Source organism: Notolabrus celidotus, chromosome 15 (genome assembly GCF_009762535.1).
Source record: "Notolabrus celidotus isolate fNotCel1 chromosome 15, fNotCel1.pri, whole genome shotgun sequence".
Lineage (NCBI taxonomy): Eukaryota > Metazoa > Chordata > Actinopteri > Labriformes > Labridae > Notolabrus > Notolabrus celidotus.
The window spans coordinates 14,910,071-14,924,521 of record NC_048286.1 but is presented as its reverse complement, the minus strand read 5'-3'; the positions used below and the strand labels follow the sequence as shown (position 1 = coordinate 14,924,521).

General features: G+C 40.5%; 1 protein-coding gene across 4 annotated transcripts in view; it reads right to left on the bottom strand.

Moving 5' to 3' along the window:
* Window positions 1-12,141, bottom strand: part of LOC117826589 (adhesion G protein-coupled receptor L2-like) — an 89,855-nt gene extending 77,714 nt beyond the window's left edge. For 2 of the 4 annotated variants that reach the window (XM_034702751.1, XM_034702752.1), the window contains exon 1: window positions 11,438-12,141. The gene's annotated coding sequence lies outside the window, so the exon portion shown is untranslated. The remainder of the gene's footprint in view (window positions 1-11,437) is intronic. The other 2 variants (XM_034702749.1, XM_034702750.1) reach the window with 2 other exon arrangements.
* Window positions 12,142-14,451: the final 2,310 nt, after the last annotated feature.

The following is a 14,451-nucleotide window of genomic DNA, read 5'->3' as shown; positions in this document are numbered from 1 at the left end:
CATCCTTGTATATGAGCCACTCTGCTGTGATGTCAGGCTGTGTGAGACTTAATCTGAAGAACATTAACAGTGAACCTGACATTTTACATCACTCAAACAGGCTGCTCCGTCTCTCCTGGCATCCGGATTTACTCTTCATGCTCAGTGCATCTTCCTATTGATTGTAGCAGCTATTTAAAGTTATATGGCGTCTTTCAGCTGGAAACAATTCAATGCAGGGGCTGTTTTGCCCCAATGACAACTTTACGGCTGGCTTCACATGCACTGGTGAACAGATTCAACCTCCTATTTTTCATCACCTCTCTGTGGTGGATTCAATGTAAAGTTTGAAGTTATGTCAAAATTAAAGCACATTTAGAGTCCCGAACCCAGCCTGCTTTGCATTACCTCTGCATGGTCAGCACATGGGCGGCATTCTAACTGTGGACGGTTTGTGTGGTCTCTTTTCACTCAGTGTCTGTGGTGACTGGCATGAATTCATCTGTCTTAAATCAGGGTGTAAACGTAAATGTTGCTCGAGTACTAATACACAAAATCACTAAGAGGAAATTGTGGCAATTAGTGTAAAGTTAGAAAATACACACTTGATGAGTCGGTGTATTAATTACATGTACTTGACTTTTAACTATTTTTTGTGTGGATGCCTGAAAAAAAATTTTATTATAGGAAATGTAGCAAAATAGAGGAGAATCAATATGTCACTTGATTAATAAGTCAATAAATCTTAATTAATCTGTAACTGTTTTAAATAATAAACTTGAAGCTTAAAAAAATTCCAAAGAAAAATGCAAAATCGTTTGTTCCTTCTGTTTTTAATATAATTTAAACTGAATACTTTCTCAATTTACACTGCTGCTCTGAAGAATCAAGCCATCAAGGCGCAAATTTTGATTTAGGGTTATGGTTATGATCATTTGTAACAATTTACTGAATGGTTGAACAGGAGGATAACCACAAATTTACCACTAATCAAATTATGGCTAGATGCAGCCTTTTCTAGGAAAAAAAAATTGGACTTCATTTTTGTGGTGCTTTTTTTTACTAATCAAATATTAACACCACAACTTCCACCTCTCATTTTATTGGCTTTCAGTCCACACTTGATTGGTATTATTTTTTATTTTTTACTTACTTACTGTAGTGAGGATACAGACTACTGAAGTGTGTTTATGACGCTTTTTGCACTTGAACAATACATACAAATAAAAGTGTAAGCGTATACATTAGTAAGGTTTAATATACATTGCCTTTTTAAATGCATAGAACTATGGGCATCAATAAGGGGAAGCCACAATGAGTGCAAACCTATTGCTATGGAGGATTTTTATAAGAGACACTAACAAGAGGAAATTACAGCTTCTTAAAGTCCTGAAGTGTGTAATTTCCTCTCAAAGTAAAGTCTCTGCTGTGTGAGAAGAGAGTGAAGTCTACTCTATACTTTGCTCTGCGGGGTTTCCCTGTATGTTAAACCATGTTTAGATCTAGTGATGGAGAAAACCACATGAGAAATTTGATTTAATTCATGAAACCGCTGCGCAACATGGAGCAGCTACAGTAGTCCTGTAAAATTGCCTCATATACTTTGGCCATTATACAAGTGTGCAGAGTAATCGACAGCCCTAATGAGTCCCTCGAGATGGCTGCCAATGCTATTATGGACCCACCACCATGTTTTACAGTCCTCTGGCTTTTTTTTCCCCTGGCAGGTAAACTCGTAAGAAAGCAGGAGAGAATGACAGATATTTTTCACATCATCTTGTTATTTTTACGCTCTTCTTTTTCTACCTACGCGTTTGTACCTTTGCTTTGTGTTTTCTACAGGGTATTCATATCATCATTACAATGTTTGCAAAGGCAGTAATAAAGCTGAGGATGCTTCGTTCGTGATGATGTTAGTTCAATTATGTAATAATTTTGAGGCCATAGTTGTATTGTGTTTACAAGCTATCTTCATGGGTGTATCCATACATTTTTGTACTCTTCCTACATTTAATAACACGGCTCGAAATGCTGGAAAATTAACACCTCTCACACTATGTTCAAAACAGGCTATGATAAATATATCAGCACATTTGAACAACAATAGCGATCCTGTTGCAGTCGTGTTTGTGCCGCCTGATAAAGTGTTCAGGCTCTGTTTTGATTTTCACCAACCCCTGAGGGAAATATCTTGCTCTTTCGGTGCTAAATGCTGCACCGTGTCTACCAGCTGGTTGCTAACTTTGTCTGCATGGCATATGGTTATTTGTGGTTGTGGGTTTTGAAACCTTTTTGCAGTGAAAACAGCAGCCTCCTGCTTCTGAAAATGATGCCATGAAAGTAGAGACAGGGAAACAAAATGGTAAAACTTTAGGTGCAAGACAAAAGAATGATGAATCAATGAGCTGAAAGACTTTAAAACAACAGTGAGAGGAACCACTGTCAAGTCTAGATAGTAATCAATGTTGTGTGTTAATGGAAAAAAACAGTTTCTGTTTGATATTCCTTTAAATAAAATACAACACTGCACAGAGTTACCGTAATCTTTGTATTTTGTTTCCTCTGCTCCCTTAAATTCTATTTATCTCTCATGGTTGATACAGCTGTGCCTCAGACTGTCTCTGTTTACATATAGTTGCATCATTTGGAATAATTTAACCACATAAAAGTCAGCACAAAGCATCTGAAATGAGGATTCTGATGAAAAACAGAGTGAAGGAGGAAATAAAGCAAGATGTCGTGGCAGCCAAAGTCAGAGTGTACTTTGTTTTTAGGATTTGGGAACATTGAAAACATAAATTTCACAGATGTGCTCCATGTTCTAGTTTAAGGGTTTTAGTTGTTAATAATCACAAATAAACCTCCCAAAGATCAGAGAGGGGCTTCTTTGGACACAAAACCTGATTTTGGGCTTTAAATTTTAATTCAATTTGTCAAAAATGATTTAAAAAGCTTCATAATTGTGGATGAAAACATGTTTTTACAGGCCTGTTCGATGTAATGGCGTTTATTACAGGCAGATTATTCAGATTTAAAGCTCTAATTAAAAAAATCATTTTGGAGAGATTCAGTTTTTCTGCAAAGCTTAAAAAAAACAAGCTAATATCTTGTAGCCGTGTTGTTCAGCTCCACCATTAGGCTGTACCGAGTTGGAAATGAGCCATGCACTTAATATGCACACACGCGCTTTAGGCCTGGGCGTGTTTCGTGCTTGTTTTCAATTCAAAGTCGTTTTTTCTCCGAATTGGTTTCTATTTATTTGTCCACCTACTCTGTCTGTTCCTCCAGAAACAAGACACAGGCATCAATCTGCAGCATTTCCACTGGGAAATGGGAACCGGTTGGACTTGTTTTTCATGTTTCCTGTACATAATTACTTTTTGTTCTCTTCCTGTCTTTACTGTGACAGTTTCAGGGTTATTATTAAAGATCCACTCATCCTGTTTCAGCTGTAAACCACTTAATTATGATTTTCAAAATGATGAATCTCTTCAGGGATTACTGTGGGCTTCAAATGTATTTTACTGTCTCTGATACATGGAAGGAGGACTCGTCATGGATGCAACTTAAAATGTAACATGTCAGAAAGGACCAGAATGCAACATAATTACACAACATAGCAGCTAAACGACCAGATAAGTTTTCAGAAATTTAGGTCCGATCTTGGAATGCACATTTGGCCAGACTTCATGTCTTAAATGCCCCAAGCTGGTTCTGTCTGACAGAGGACAGACTGTTTACTTCAACAAATGTAGAATCATTTGACTGAAAAACTTCCACATCTCTAAGTCAATGTTCAAATGGACCTGAGGGTGTTTCTCAAAGGACAACAGGACTGAATTCTAGCATGAATTCTCTGTGTTACTAGTATTTCCATGAGTTTGTTCTGCTCACTCCATTGTGATGCAAACAGGAGGGCCATACGAGCGCAGAGAGAATGAATTGGAACAATGATGAAAGTGTATGCTATAAGAACCAGACAGCTGTCAGGGCGTATGCGTCTTGTGTACATTTTGCAGCACAGGACTGATTTTACTGAGATGAAAGTTTGCGAGCACATTCAGGCAATCATTCTGTTTACAGCTTATTTCCCAGTTTGTCATGCGGGGTCAGAGAAGCAAGCTCAAACCTCCATTTTACTCTAACAAAAACAGAATTGACTCCTGGCTGTGTGGCTTCTTTCTTCAGGAAACATTCAGAATAGTGTTTACGTTACCTTGGACCAAGGATATAAAAATACGAAGACCTCATTCTGAAAAAAAAAGTCAATTTTGAGGTTCTTCTATACTTTGGACAAAAGCAGGCAAACAAAACAACATAAAGTGTGACTGCTTATCTGTTCTGACTGGAAATACAACAAGGAATAGTTTGATCAACTATTTATCTGTTTGGTCTATTAAACATTAGAGAATAATGAGCTACCCTTGACACAAGTTCCCAGAGAAACTTCTTTTTGCACCTTTTGTCTGACTGTCAGTTAGATTTTTAATTTATGGTGAAAGAACAAAGAAAACAAAGCAGAAATCCACTCATTAACCTGAAAATGTTTGCATCTATTTTTTAATAAAGAGGTTTCTTTTGAATAAAATTCTAAAGGAATCAAGTAATACATCAGCTCTGCTGATATCTCACTCTGTTTTATACCTGACAGCTTTTCGTCCCATCTGAGCACCGTGAGTTAAAAAAAAGAGGACCTAACTTGAAACATTTGTCCCTACAAAATAAAAGCAGCAGAGCCAGAGTTCTGTGTGCTCCCGTAAAAACCAACAAATATAAGCAACAAACAGACAGCCACCATACCATCCTCAGTGCTTCAAAAACAAAGACAAGCTTCTGTAGATTCAATTCTTTTCTCTGCTGCCAAGTTTCTCTTGTGCTGTGGCTTAGTCCAACACTATTGTAAAGGATGCATGCTTCTTTTTATTTTATTTTCAGCCCCCTTCAGCCTCCGTTTTCTTACCCCCCCCCTCTCCTGCAGTACATCATTCCTTTGGGTGTTTGTGCCGTGTCCCATAGTTACAGGATAAGAGTCCCAGCAGCACAGAGAGTTAAAAGCCTGCCCTGTCCCACTCATATGAACAAGACCATCAATAATTCACTCTCATCGGGAAGCATTATCTAACAGCCTTATAAAAATTTGAAGGTTTTGGGTGACAACACGGAAGCATGAAGAAAAGAGCGCGCCCCTGAAAGAGGACACTGGAGGTGGCGAAAATATGTGAAAGTGCAGGCGGAGGGAGAGCCGTCTGCACCGCTCCTGTGAGGCTGATTTAACCATTACACATGAAAGACAGACGCCTGGCTGAGTTAAGGGAGAGTCAACAGGAAAGACACATCTCTCCTCATCTCCAAGAGTCCCATGTGTGTGTGTGTGTATATGTGTGTGTGTGTGTGTGTGTGTGTGTGTGTGTGTGTGTGTGTGTGTGTGTGTGTGTGTGTGTGTGTGTGTGTGTGTGTGTGTGTGTGTGTGTGTGTGTGTGTGTGTGTCTTAAAGAAAAGAGTGCAGCTCAGAGGTGGAAGCATTCGCCCGGCTGTATTAACGCCCAGGCTCATTCTCATTGACGGTGAAATCCCTCTAAGCCTGGATCAATTACATCCAGCTCTGCTGTAATTAAAATGTCCTAACAAAGGTCTTAGGAGCACAGTGAAGAAACCTGTCCATTGAAAAGAAGCTCCCTCCGAATTACAGCACCACCTTCAAGAAAACAGTTCAAGATTAGAGTCTGGCTTTCTCTGATTATAAGCACATGAAAAAAAGTATCCATGCATGCTGAAATAAGTCTCTTTTCATCCCTTAATAAGGTCAAGCTCCGGTTTAAGATAATGAAGCTCACATGAAACACACTCATGCTGCAATATTGCTCATGACTGTAACTACATGAATATAAAGTATCATTATTCTATAGAAGAATAAGGGCCTGTGCTTGTTTTTGAAACCCTAAAAACTACGATAGCTAATTATTTGTTCTGTAAAGTACATGTGATGCTCTGCAGAGGAATGACACTACGCTTACGAGTCTCCTAATTAAAACTCAGCAGTGGAGTGATTAGCAATCACAACTTCGCTCTTCAAATATCAAGATCTGATTTGCTTGGATGATCAACAACAAGCTTCCTTCTCTCCCTGCAGTCCTTCTCTCTGTTTTTAAGGAGGCTTTTCAAACTGAGGAAATCAGCAGAAGAAAGGGTGCAGCTGAAATTTTGAGTCCTGTCTTACTTTTATTCTCTGTGCCAGGATGTCATTTACGTTGCAACACTTTCTTTTTTTTTGTAGTAAGTGTTGACTGCTAGCGATCATAAAACGGATTTCACGCCACTGTTGATGAGCGAAAGAGGGTTTTTGGTTTTACATGATAATTCATCATAGTATGAAACCCAACTATAAAACATCAGGAACATCACTCATGGCAGCCACCAAAATTAAACTTGAAAGCTGCTCCCTTGCCGCAGCTGAGGAGGGACTCCTCCGCAGACACAGAAGAGGGAGCAAGATGGCTGCCTGCGCTGACACATTGTGAAAGCACGCCTTCGCCGGTCTAGGTAATAGATTCTGTTTGCTGTGCGACTCCCACTATTCGTGACAACGCCTGCCAGTCAAACCCCGGGGAACGTTCAAGGGCTTTGACAAGATCTCGTCAACACAACACATTAAGCATCAAGTAGCCACTGGACAGGGCAGGCCAAAGGTGATGGTATGCCTCTTTTTTTCAACACAAAAGAAGGTCTCTGAAAATTAGCACTGAAGTATTCCTACAGTACAAAAGAGACACAACAAATGGCAGCAGTGCAGTGGGAGGTGAGATGTAAGTGTTGGAAGGATTAGGAAGGAAGGATTTGAGAAAATCTGCTCTAAATGATGATTTAATTTCATTTAGTTTGAGCTGATTTATCAGAAAACAAATGTGCTTGTGTGATCAATGTGAGAGCGTTTAATAGAAGACTTTCTGCTGTCTTTCACATGTGCAGACCCTGCAGATTACTCATTCGGAAAATAAAACATGGGCTTGGGTGTATACCTGTGATATTGTCTTCTGTTTCATCCAAAATGAGGAATAACAATGTTACACCACATCAGGCGCATGATTTACATTTTTATGTGATTCCTGAATACCATGAAGGAGGACAGAGAGAGATTTTTCTGCAGCGAGGCATGGCCTCAACCTCCATTTTCTGGGATAATTATATGATGCTATTTAGGAATTTGAGAAAGAGAGGAGCATTTCCTCGGTTGAAGACAGATGACCTGTCAGATGCACCTTATACCAAGACAAAGCCTTCAGCCTTTAATCCACACACTTCCTGTGACCTATACTATGACAGAACCAAATAAAGAACACTATCTTTGTATCCCCCTGAGACGGAGCAGCGTCCTCGTATGCTAATGCCAAGAGGAGAAGAAGCTCCGAGGGCGGCCCAGACAACTCACAGGTCAGTGCTAATCTCCTGATATATGGTGCCTAAAGACCCGGGACACATCCATCACAGGCTGCCGACGGCTCCCCAACCGGGACAGATCTGCACACACTGAAGGGGTTAACACCCCCCCCCCCCAAAGAGACCTCTGATGATCCATCACTCAGGAAAGCAGCTTCTCTTCTTGAACGGAGCGTCCTTTAACAACACCAAAGGGGGGGAGCTTTTTTTTTTTATTCTTAGCAATGAGTGCGAATAGAGCCAGCGTGACTGCTAGAGCCTCTGTTGATCATTAAACATCCATTTTAAAGCAGTGGGGGAAAGTCAACTGTCATTTTAAACGCAGGAGGTGGTAGTATATGAGAGAGGATTTCTCTCCCTCAGATGTATTTTGTCAGTGACATGGAGCAAGAGACCATATATCCATCCATCGGGTTAACTACCCGAACACATAATCATCCCTTCCAGTCATCTGTCTCTTTATTTTTAAAGGCAAGCCGCAAAAAAAGAAGAGCTAAGATGGGCTTATGCAGCTGAACTCACCCTGAAGCACTTTGTTAAAGAAACAAAATGCCCTCCTCTGTTCTGTGTTTTTCTTCTTCATCTTCAGGCTTCAGCTCTAGACTCTGGACCATTTTGCAGCTTCTCTAACCCAGGAAGAAATCCATGTCAGAGGGAGCCCTGGTGCAAATTTCTCCACCGACAGCAGTCCCGGCAGAGCAGATTGCATGTACCTTTCCTCCTCTTCAGCTGCTTTTTTAATGATTTCGACAACCAGGCTCAGCTCTGCTCACCACAGCACGGATCCCACTCCAACGCTAACTTTTTCTCGACTCAACAAACTTACTACACTCGCTACATCGCCCTTGCCCTCTCCTCCTACACATATACAATGCAGGGAGCACTGTTTTCTCTGGAGTTCTTTTTTTCCCCTCTGAAGTCGTTGTAGGGAAGCATAGGAAATCACTAGCAGGAGAAGAAGTACAACAAGGGAAGAGAAGAAGTAGATCAATCAGCCGAGAAGACACTGAACATCATAAATTGATTATATGTAACTGATGTAAAGGGTATTCCTCCTTCAATGCAATCAAAACCGTCTCATCTACAGTTTTTCATCTCTCCCTCCTCCCTCTCACACTCTCTATCTGTCCATTTGTTTGTTCAACATTTCACAGCGAGCGTGTGAGAGGAATTGAACAAGACAGCTGTCAAACCCTGAGCGCCTTGAGTGAAGATGGCAGGTGAAGTCTTCCCTTTCTTTCTTACAGAGTTCAATACACCTACTCTTTTCAGATTTTTGATGGTATTTAATCCAAAAGAAAGGTTGGAGTAGAGGAAGAAGCCTCTCTTCTTCTCCTGGTGGTAGAAGAGAAGTTTGCTAACATTCTTGCCCAGGAGCAAGATGACCATGAAGGGGCTGCAGACCCCTGCTGTGCTCTCAATGGCATTTACAGTCCCTGTCTGTGAGAATAAAAGTCTCAAATGCAGCACTTTCTTTCTTTCTTTCTTTCTTTCTTTCTTTCTTTCTTTCTTTCTTTCTTCCTTTCTTTCTTTCAGATTTCTTCCAAAGTGCAGGCATGAACAAAGCAAACAAAGCATGTTTCTTTTTATCTCTTTGTGCCGCGTTAAAATGAGTCTCCTCTCCTCTATTAAAGTTGCCTAAAAGTGCAGAAAACTTTGTACCGCGTATCACAAGACAAAGACGAACAAAAAGAGAGAGAAGAAATCCATCAAAATAAACAGCGGCTTGCTGCATTCTTTCTCTGACAAACAACAGCTGCACAGAATGGGAAATAAATATTATCTCTGCGACAGAAAAAACAATCAGACACCACGAGGGCGTCAGAGTCTCTCACAAAGCTCCAACACTCTGCGCCTTTTTGCATCCACACTCAACATTTATTTAGCAAAAGACAACTTGGAACTCGTTTTGGAGCATTTTAAGTGTAGACAGCTGTGGACAAAATACAAGTCAAAATGTGTAAACTCACTTTCGCCAAGTTGGAAGTGTATTTTCTTTCTTTGTAATTGCTTCTTGAAAATGGAATCAAGACTTTGTTGACATTTGAGAAATACAGGGGGTAAAATATTTCAGCACACAGATTTCTCCTAACATGACCATGTCTCTGAGAGGCGTCCAAAACTTCCACTAAATACGTGGCTTTTGGTGTGAGATTATGGCCAACAAATTCTCCCAAATCCATGCTGAATCTGTTTCTAACACAAACACTTGCTCCTCACAAACACACCAAACCAACTGCAGTGTCCAGCGCTCTCTGCAGAAACCTCCTCCACCTCCAGCAGCTACAGCAACACCCCATCAGAACAAAACTGCTCAGAGGAAGGGGGCTGGTAGCTCAAGTTCTCCCTATTGAAATGCAGACACTTTGATATGGAAATTGGCAGTTACAAAAACCCGCTAGAATTCACACTAGCATTGCATTGAAGCCATTTGCGCAATGTGAGATGAGATGGCACTTCCTTCCCAGAGACAACACAGACAAATGGACCCAACCGGCAAGTCTGGGGCGGGTGAGGGAGAGAGAGAGATAGGGGGGGAGTGAAAGGTAGAGAGACAGGGTGGAGAGCAGGAGGAAGAAGAGGAGGGTGAGGGGGATCGGAGAAAGAGGCAACAGAACATTTGTTCCCCCCTCACATCTTTTTCAAATCATTCAATGCGGAGCTCAAGCTTTGTTTCACAAAAACCTCAACATCTCCGGCAGGGTCTCAAAGTGCAACATGTACATTAACCAGTCAAACTTCTCATCTCTGACCTCATTCCTGGATTAAATGACCTCTTCTTCTTCTACAAGAATCAATTGACGGCCATGTCAGTAACACACCACCACATTCAACATCATCCCAGCCTGGGAGACTTTTTTTTCTTCTTTGTCTAGTCCTCCAAAATGGCTGAAAACTTCTCCGCCGATGATTTGTGTGTAGGCATATCAATCCCTCACACTGTGCATATGGATTATATAATGCTGCGGCTTTCTTTGTGCAGAATATCTGTCAGGAGTGATGCCTTTGGTGTGCTTTTATTTTGTAAAACAGCTGTATTTGGGAAAGTCATCATCTATACTTCCCTACATAAAAGCTGTTATATAAGTATATGCCGGGGTACCTCTCTGTTCCCCAACTTGTCAGTATGGCTTATATAATGTTGCAGCACTTTTCGAGTTGGCATTGACAGTATGGATTAGATGTTATTTCAGTTTTGGTCTGTCACAGACGTGCTCTCTTGGGGTTTCTCTCTGAAGTCTATGCGGCCCTATCTCTCTAAAAGCTTCACGTGAGAATCAGATATGGCTCCCTCAGCCTGTAAAAACTCTGATGTGTGTGTGTGTATACACCAATGTGTGAGTGTGTGTGTGTGTGTGTCCCATCATCACACATGGCTGCCTCAGGTCTGTGAATTATATATGCTCTGTGAAATGATCTTATTTTATAGCCGCAAAATGGAGAAGTAAATGGAGACAGTAACTGACATCTAACTACTTAGCTCCTGGTGTCCTGGACTGGGTGGAGATGTTTGTGTGAGCTGTCTTTCACACTCTTCTCACAGTGATTATCATGCCTTCATATCTTATAAATCCACTCCTGTTTGAATATCAGAGGCCGTTCATTCAAACTCAGGACTTTCTTCACCTAGAATTCATCTTGAATAAGAAATAAACCTAATTTGTAACACCTGAAAGCACCTGAAGGACAAGCTTTTCACTGATTTTATCGCTGCAAATGAAAGCATTTTCAATGGGCATTTAATTTAAACTGAACCCACAATAAAAAACATTTTCATGTGACCTTAACAGCTCACAAACCTGAAACAAATTAAAAACAGGAGGTTCCAGATCCCATTTATCTCACACACGCATTGATCTCTCATCGTTACACTTTTAAACTGCTCAAGAGCCCGTGGGCCCGTCTTCTGACATTTGCCTTATCACATCCATAGAGTGTAAATAAATGGTATCGATCCAGCAGAGCATAACCCAGCATCTCCCTGGAAAGACTCAAAACATCCGCTTTTTAAGGGGCTACTTACAGTGGTACGCCGTGCCAAAATATGGATCCCGGCATGGAGTGTGAATTTCAGATTAACACCCGGAGCCCCCCTCCTCTCCGTTTTTCAGAGGAGGCCCCCAGAAACTAAGCAGCGGGTCGCACAAAGACGGCTGGGGCTCGGCTGCATGCTCCACTTTCTTCACAGCGGGCGGATGGTGGTGGTGGTGGTGGTGTTGGTGGGGTTTCCCGTAGCAGGTATCTGATCTTCTCCCAGCCAACGCGTCCAGGACCGGACCGATAGCTCCATGTCGAGGGGCTCTATTCAAAAGTAATGATCGTTCCTACTCCCCCCCTCTCCACCTCCTCCTCCTCCTGCTCCTGAGCGTGCACCCAGGCTCCTTCCGACGGCTACACTGCATAAAAAAGGGAGCACTTCAAGGAGACGAGATGCGCCCCAGTCTCGCTACAAAATCAAACTCCGAGCACGTCTTTTCCTCACTGTCAAGTCTGTGTGCAAGGTCTCCAGCGGCCCAGTCCACAGGTACAGCCCGGAGAGGAAACGATAAGACTTCTTTTAGTCTGGGTTTCGGAGCGCTCTCGGTTCTTCCCCTTTGCGTCTCCTCCACACGCCGCGCAGACAGTCAGAGCTACAGCCGGACTGGAGGCAAACAAGGCGAGAAGAAACGGCGCACCGGTCCCTGCTCTGCAGCAGCTGGCTGTGGAGGGAGGAGCACAAATCCTGGACTGGATTCCTCCCAGCGCACGGAGCCGGATCCTTATGCTAATTATGACAGCCACGTTACGACTAATCCTGCAGCCTTATCTCGTGTGTACGCTCGAGTTTCACAGCACAGACAAGTTCAGATGTATTTTTTGGAAGGTTCTGTACTGAAACAAATCCAGGTTTTAATCAGGTTACCCTGCTGTTTAATCAGGAGAGGAGTGTAAAAAAGTACAAGGCCATTCATTACCAAAAAGTTGTTACAGAGAGCAGCTTATATAAATAGCATGCTAATTTTTATTCTACTGGAATTTCACTATTGTTGGCAGCAGCTAGTTTGCACCTGGGTAATTAGATTTTATGATAAAAAGAAACACAAAATAATGAGCCTGACATAAAACTTGTTTTAATTGGGTGAGTCTTCATAGCCTAAATAAAACGCTGGAAGCAGAATGTATCAAGGTGAGGCTATAACAATAAAACCTTTAAACACAAGCATTTGACTTAGCTGATAAAGATGATCTCTGTAAATCAGGGTCATGGCACTAAAGAGATTAAAGTAATAATTTCTGCTCAACTCTTTGTGTAAACATACAATGACTGTAGATTCAGCTGTAAATACCAGTCTAACTTCCTATCACAAATTGTGCAAGAGCTGACAGGCTATACAGCTGAAAGAATGAGTCGGCTTATTTGTCTACTGATAACATATTTATCAGCAACTGTTACGATTGTCTATTATTCACACAAGCCATTTATCAACTAACAGAGAGATTAACTTATTCAGATTAGCTGATCCTTTATTGAAAAAGTAAATAGTTTGGGATTTGGTGGCTAGTCGGACCAAAAAATACATAATGTGTAACGGTTGGCTTTCAAACCTTTTAAACATTTTTTATTCTTTTAAGTCAATTTGAGGATCAAACAATCACCTAGTCAGCCAAAAAAATTGTAGATTAATTGATAAAAATAATCATTTTAAGTTGCATTATGCAGCTTAATAATTAGATGGAATATGGCCATGGTATGTGTGCTAAATGAACAATAATCAACGTGAAAAATGTGAAAAATTGATAGAAGCAGTGAAAGCATGTCTGCAATGTGCTTTAAGTGTGATGATTTCAGTGAGAGAAAAAACAATGTGAACATAGCACTCACACAAGCTATTTTATGTACAGTATCCACCAAGGAATGTTGTGTCTTTATCTTGTCATACATAAAATGTTGAGAATACTCAAGAGGGAGAACAGAAAAATAGCTTTAACCCTCAAGCTTAACCTCGTGCAAAATAAAGACCGTAGTGACATGAACATGCACCTACCGGTACACAGTGATGGTAGATCAGTCAGGCTGGGAGCAGGTGTTGCTTTATGTTGTGTGCAAACATTCAGTCCATGTGTTCAGGAGCAAGTAGCAGCAACATTCATTGCCTCCCTTTAAATGTTATTCTTGTTGACAGTAGAAAGCATATGAAGTAGAATTCAGAACATGAGATGGTTCAATGCTTCAATAAAGTCTCAAGGATATATGTGAATACATTCAATTTAATTTATGAGCCCTTACGAACATGCCAAATATATTAATAGAAACCCTCACCTGAAAAAATAATCATCCATTTTGTGAGTAAAGATACAATAACTAATTTATATTATAACTCAATGTACATTTTTGCACCATGTGGCCTCATTTATGAGTAACATGTTCATAATTACATCCTCTGAATAATTTATGTTCATTAATGTCAGCTTCTTTCACATGTCACATGTGTGTGTGAATGACCATATAAGACTTTTTGTCAGTTCCTAGGATATAGACCAACAACTAAAGAAAGCTTTGGTGGTATGTTTTTTAGGAGCTACAATTTAAAACCGATAGTTAAACTATCTTAAAGTTAGTCCTATTCAAACACTTGAAAATCTGTTTTCAGCTGTTTCGATCACGTATTTAATTTATTTGTGGGTGCAGCATGAAAAATGCTTAAGTTAAAAAACACACACACACACACACACACACACTCACACACACACACACACACACTCACTCACACACACACACACACACAAGGCATCATAAAAATTAAAATATTACAAAATTAGAACATCATAACAAAGTTCAATATTTCCCATTTATGTCTGAAAAAAATAAACATATTCTAAAATCATTACACAATATAATGATAATGTAAAAACTATAATGTTTGAAGCAATTTTCCATTTTAATTTAGATAATTATTGCAAACTTCTTAAAAAAGTAAAAAAAAAAAACATCTTTAAATATTATATCTCATTGTGAATTAAATCACTAATCAAACATAATTAACGCTGTGTATATCT